Source organism: Chroicocephalus ridibundus, chromosome 18, assembly GCF_963924245.1.
Source record: "Chroicocephalus ridibundus chromosome 18, bChrRid1.1, whole genome shotgun sequence".
Classification (NCBI taxonomy): Eukaryota; Metazoa; Chordata; class Aves; order Charadriiformes; family Laridae; genus Chroicocephalus; species Chroicocephalus ridibundus.
The window spans coordinates 4,700,267-4,706,266 of record NC_086301.1 but is presented as its reverse complement, the minus strand read 5'-3'; the positions used below and the strand labels follow the sequence as shown (position 1 = coordinate 4,706,266).

General features: G+C 40.5%; 1 long non-coding RNA gene across 1 annotated transcript; it reads left to right on the top strand.

The window, feature by feature from the left end:
• The first annotated feature begins 1,225 nt into the window (after positions 1-1,225).
• Positions 1,226-2,480, top strand: LOC134524895 (uncharacterized). The gene is made up of 3 exons (XR_010073627.1): positions 1,226-1,308; positions 1,685-1,873; positions 2,374-2,480. It is a non-coding gene; the product is annotated as an uncharacterized LOC134524895 (long non-coding RNA).
• Positions 2,481-6,000: the final 3,520 nt, after the last annotated feature.

Below are 6,000 nucleotides of genomic sequence, written 5' to 3'. Positions count from 1 at the left end.
CAGCAGTACAGTACCTCCTTCATCCCTTGGCTCTTTCCATCAGACTGGGCTGTTTGTGCTCTTTTGAAAACAGGTTTTCAACTTCCTGGCAAACAAAATGTGACCTTTTCAAAAGATAATAAAGACATGGAAAAGGCTCTCTGCTACCTACAGGGGGTAATTGGTTTAGTTTGATAAAACATCTGAAATTGGGATTTCCGCCAGAATTTTGTGTTCAGAATATTTATCTAGAAATCTTAAGGGAACAGGTTTTAATTCTGGAAGAGAAACCTTTCCTTAATTTTAGCTACCAAAACTTCAGAATGAATGTGATAATGGACAGGGAAATAGTGTTGATGAATGGAAAACCCAAGAACTTAGGTTTATTTCCAGCTTTGGTACACTCTATGTGGCTTTGAGAAGTCAGCTAATTCAGCTAAGTCTAACAGTAATAATGATAACAAGGAGCTTATTTGACTGAGGAGCATGAGATTTTCTGATTTGACTTCCATCTTAGCAAGACAGGCTTAGAATATTTCCTGGTTTCTTTTTAGTCACTACACTGGTGAGATGCTGTGTCCCATTCATAAACACCACTTCACCATGAAAGCAAAGCATTGTTCTTAAGAGGAAATTATTGTATTAGTAGTACTAGTGCTATTAACACAGTTGACAAAATCGTGCTGATGCTACATTATGGTGTAGTAATAACTGGTCATTTAGCTTGGAGTCTTGAATGTTTGTTCATTGTACGTTAAGTTTATTTCTTTTGCTTTCTTTTAGGGACCTCTTCTCTCTCACCAGATTGCAGCATAGACTGCCAGACCCACTGTCTCATAGACTGTAGACAGGGACATTACTATGCAGCTGGAAACTGCTTGGAATGTCCGACAGGTTTCTAGTAAGTCTCCTTCCTTCCCTCCCGCTTGGCACTTACACTCCTGCAATAAGAAAGTTAAATGCTTGGGACATCGTTTTTATGTTGAGAGTATTCTGAGAGCTATCTTGTAATGCAGATCAGGGGGAGCCCACAAAGTGTAGTTAGAACCCTCTGAGGTTCTGAGGGGTCTGATTTGAGTCCATGCTTCTGTGGATAAAAGAGTGCTTGTTTGTGCGGTTGGCAAGGGGAATGTTTCTGTATCTACACAACACCCATATTGGTGTTCTGTAGATACAGGAACATAGCGGGATGGAAGTCTGAAGAAGAACTCATTTTTATAACGTCAGTATTTTTGATCCAGTTGCCCTGGGGGTCAGGCAGCTCCAAGGAAATGCCCACTGGGAACAGCCAATGAACTTACTGCTCAAGCAGACATCACAGCCTGCCAGGTAAGCTAAAGGACAGGTGAAGTAGTACTTTTTGCCTCTACTCCCATGTATTTTGAATCATCATGCTTCTTTGAAGTCTGCTTTGAAATTTTTCAGGAAATTCCTGCACTGGGTTTGGCTCTGATTTGGCTGAGAGAACGCAGGTTGACCTTACGGGTAGACAGCAAGCAGCCCTCCCTGCATTCATTGTTTAACCACTGACAATAAAAAGCACATGTTGGGAGCACTCAAGAGGATGTCGGCCAGATTTTGAAAACGATCCAAGATCCTTGCTTTCTGGCACGTCTGGCTGAGGATGTCTGAAACTGCTGTTTTACGTTATTCATGCAAAGAATATGTTTCTGTGGATCTGATGCTCTTTGTGATCTCGCTGCAGGTTTGTCCTAATGGCTATCTCAGCCTAGAGAGTGGAGCTGGGTGCCGTGCGTGTCCAGATGGTTATTCATGTGATCCACGTAGTGGTGTGCAGAGGAGCTGCAATCCTGGTCAGTATTCGCCAGAGGGAGAGTTGGAGTGTCGGGAATGTCCAGAGAGATACATCTGCCCAGATGGACGGAGCAGACAGGTACAGAATGAGCACGTTATTCTGCAAGGGCAAGTTATAATTCTTCTGGATAGGCAGAGCCTGACCATGAATGTATTGTCAAGAGAAGACAGGGTTCCCTGGTTTAATAGTAGGATATGGACCTTCTTTATCAAAGAAAAGTATTCAAAACACGTCAGTGGTATGGTAGATCTAAGACCTTCCACAAGTAGCCTGTATTAAGAGAAATAAATATTTCTCACCTAAATTCTGAGAGTTAGTGTTCCAGTCACCTGCCGCCACTCAGCCCCTCAGCTGAGGACCTAAAGAAGCTTGAAGTACCATTTTTACTTCTAAAAATTGTCCCTGGAGAATAGAGCTGAAGCAGTGCTGGGAAAGGAGGAGAGGGCAGAGAAAGAGGAAGCGTGAGATAAAATGCAGTGCTGGGCTTTTTCCTGATTCAAGCCTCCCCGGGACACAGCTTTGGGCAGCAATGGCCATTGGACCTTCTGGTGTCATGAATTTGTATTTCTTTTCCTTAGCATTGTTTGGCCGGTCAGCAGCCGAATCCAAGCCGTACTCATTGTGTAACCTGCACTCCTGGTTCTTTCTCAGCTGAAGACACTCTGCTGTGCCAGCCCTGTCCAGCAGGTAAGTGTATCTCACAAGCGTCTTCTTTAGTCATTAAAACATAGAACTTAAGGAGACTAAAATGGCACTTTGCTCTGGTAAAACTTAGCTGGCAGTATTGGAGCAGAGATAGGCTCCTTGTGTCACTGTACAACTGGAGGTTAAAGTACAGTTCCTGAGATAAAGCAGATGCTGTTAAGAAGAGTTGATGAAAAGCAGAGAATAAAAATGAGAGAACACCAAGAATCACGGCTAGCTTTGGTAGTCGTCGCACTTACTGGGTTTATGGGGAAGGTCCAGCTGATGTAGCCTTGGTCATAAACTGGTATGTCTGAATGCGCAAGTGTTGCTGAGCAAAGAGGGAAGCTTTTGCTTTCTCTTTCCACACAGAAAGCAGCACTCTCACTCTGTGATTTTAACTGATCATCTGTAAAATTGATTCACACGCGGTTACAGCTTCCTTCGCTTCAGAGCCTTGATTCACTGTCCATCACAAATACCCATATACAGCAGGTGCTATATTCCCAGGTGGCGACTGTAGGCATTAGGAATCAAATATGGGCACACTGTGGTTTTCTTACCTATTTTCTCTTTCTGTTTGATGCTCTCAAAGAAATCCAAATAAGCCCATGTTTAGGAAATTGTAGCATGTTGTTGTTGGGATGTCACAAATTCCTCACTGAGATGCTGATGCAGAATTAGGTAGCAGGGGAATAGACTAGGAGGGACTATGTTTTTGTTGTGAAATTATTATCTTTTGAAATTATGGCAGGCATAGAATGTCATTTCACATGATTAATTAGCCAAAAACATCCATCAAAGAAATGATGGAGTAACTTGGGAAGCCACCTTAAATTATGTTCTGTGAGTGTTTGCTATTTGGGAATAATCCTGATACAAAACCCCAAAGCTTTGTATTTGCCCAGGCTGGTAGCCTGCCACTCTTCAGTGAGAGTGCAGGTTAAGCCCTTCTAGTACTGAGTGACCACTTGGCATAGTTTCCCCATAAAGAAAGAGTTTTCTGTAGTATTAAAATCCTCGCATGTCTCCTACGTATGCCAGAGAATGAGTATAAGCCTAGCGAGGATTTGGTAGTCCAAGGTTAGCTTTCTGTTGTGCTTGTTTCTGTGATAAAGGTGTTGCTTTGGTATCCCTCCAAGGCCCTCCATGTAAATTCTGTTCCAGTCTTCAATAGTAATAGGAAAAGTTCAGTGTTGCAGGTAGCAGCAGTATCGCTGATAATTCCCTCCGCGTACTCTCAGACTTTAATTTATATTTCTTAGTCCACCTGAACCCTAGTAAAAAGGCCTTATAGGGAGAGCATGGCGTTGCTGTGAATTTTTAAAAGGATGTATAATGTTACTTACAGGGAGACAGTTTGTGATCTGCAGCCCTACCAGACTTTTCTCTCCTGTAAGCCCTGTACTGCATGTAAAGACGAACTATTTAATGAACAATCTCAAGTGCCTTCTGCAGAGTCACTGAACTCAGTAACTTGATCCTTATGTCTGTAATTAGAATCCCTGTTATTAAATAATGAAGAGTTCCTATGCGCTGGGTACCTCACATGTTGTCCAGTAGAAGGAGAAACGGAGTAGCTAAAGAGATTGTGCTAGACCAAGATCTCAGTAGTTTAGATGCAGTTACAATACATAGGTGAGAGAATAGAACAGAGGATTTCTCTTATTTCTAGTGTCCGTGGTTAGGTACGAATAGCAAATAGCACGTTTCTCGTGGGGTCAGTCATACACAGTAAGTTTTGATGGTTTTGTTGATGTGTATCGTATTACACTTAGTATTTACTGTGCTCTGTAGAAGGCCAGGGAACTAATTGTGGCTCCATTAAAAAAAATAATCTGGAGACATTGGCTTCTTTGGACTTAAGGAAGTATTTATAAATTGTACTTACCAAACATTTGAACAAGCAAACAGACATGGGCATGTTAGAGCATGGATTTTAGAGTGACAGATTTGCTACTGTATTATTATTGTTTATAGCGCAAGATCAGCCAAAACCTGCCATCAGGTTTTACCCTCAGTGTCTCAACCACAAAACCTGGAGAGAGAAGGTGAAAATCTTTGAGTAGATGATCAACAGGTTAAATATGTGCAGAATATCCCATGCTGAAATGCAGTGCTTCGGTGTTAAAATTAGTCCCTCTTGTGTTCTTAAATATGAATAAGTCATCCAGACCAATTGCAAAGCCCTTAGACAGTAAGGGTTTGAATACCATCACAAGCCGGGGGGGGTGTGGGGGGTGTGTGAGGATTCCCAGCCTTCTTTTCCACGGTTTGCCTGACTTTAATTATATATAAACTTTGTACTTAGTATTGCGTGTGCGTGAATGAAGTGTCATTGCTGTGCTGATACATAGCAATATATTTCAGCATAGCAGTGGCACTTTCATGCCAGTTAGATCCTTTTTTCTTTTTTTTTTTCTTTTTTTTTCACTCTTCAAATATCCATCTGGCGTTTAGTAAAGAATTTGATAATCGAGTTCTACAAAATCTTACTTGGAAAGAGTAATTAACTCTATCTGGATATGAGCATTTCCTTGCTAAATAGTGCAACTGACAGAAGGATTTTAAGTGAAAGATGCTGTATTGATCTGGGGACAGGAATGTGGTCCTTAAAGCAGTATCAGGAACACTTCAGCTGATCTTTAATCCACGTGATCTTGGAGAGAGCAGAAGAAATGGAGTATAAAGAGAGAACAATTAGCTCTAATGATGCTAACTAATAAAACTAACGTGGATATTTAGCTTGAAATTTCATTGTATGTTTTGAATTTAAAAATGTCATGATGTATTAAACGCTTGTATTATCTTTGCCAGCTCAGCTTTACAATAGGAAGAAACGTTTTTAGACAGGATATTAATGAGCATTTATTTTTCAAATCTTGTCAAAATTTCCAAAACACAAAAAAATTGCACTATCTGTAATGTGCCGCTTTTAAATAAGTGACCTACTGTTTTCTTCCCTTTTATTATGTCCATGCAGCTCTGCTTATATTGGAGAACCCAGCAACTTATTGTAGGCTTCACAGCAGCTTTGTTTGTATTCCTGAAATGAACATGTTCTTGGATATAAAAACAGTCAATCATTTAAATGGCACCCTTCAACAAATATGAGCTGACTGAAATGCTATTGAAATTCTAGATCTCAAGGAAAATGTTCAAAATCACGCAAACCAAGAAAAAAATGTAAAATTCCATAACCCCCCTCGTTTTTATTGACTTGCCATAAATGCTTAAAATGATTTGTAAACTTGAATATTCGCAGTTTGAAAATGTTACTGAGTTTCGAAACTTTCTTTTAATTTTTTGTTGGTTAGCTTTAGTAGAAAGCGATGCTCCTAGATTTCTCCCCTGTGCTTCTTGAGCTTTGTCTTTTCTCAGTGTAAATACAGGAAAATATTTTGTCTATCTAATGCAGTGACCTTTTGAAAGTTCAAGTGCTTTAAACATCTTAAAATGTCTTTTCTGGAGCAGTTTCCTTTGCTTCCTCCAGATAGCCCTTACCCCAGTGCAGGACAATT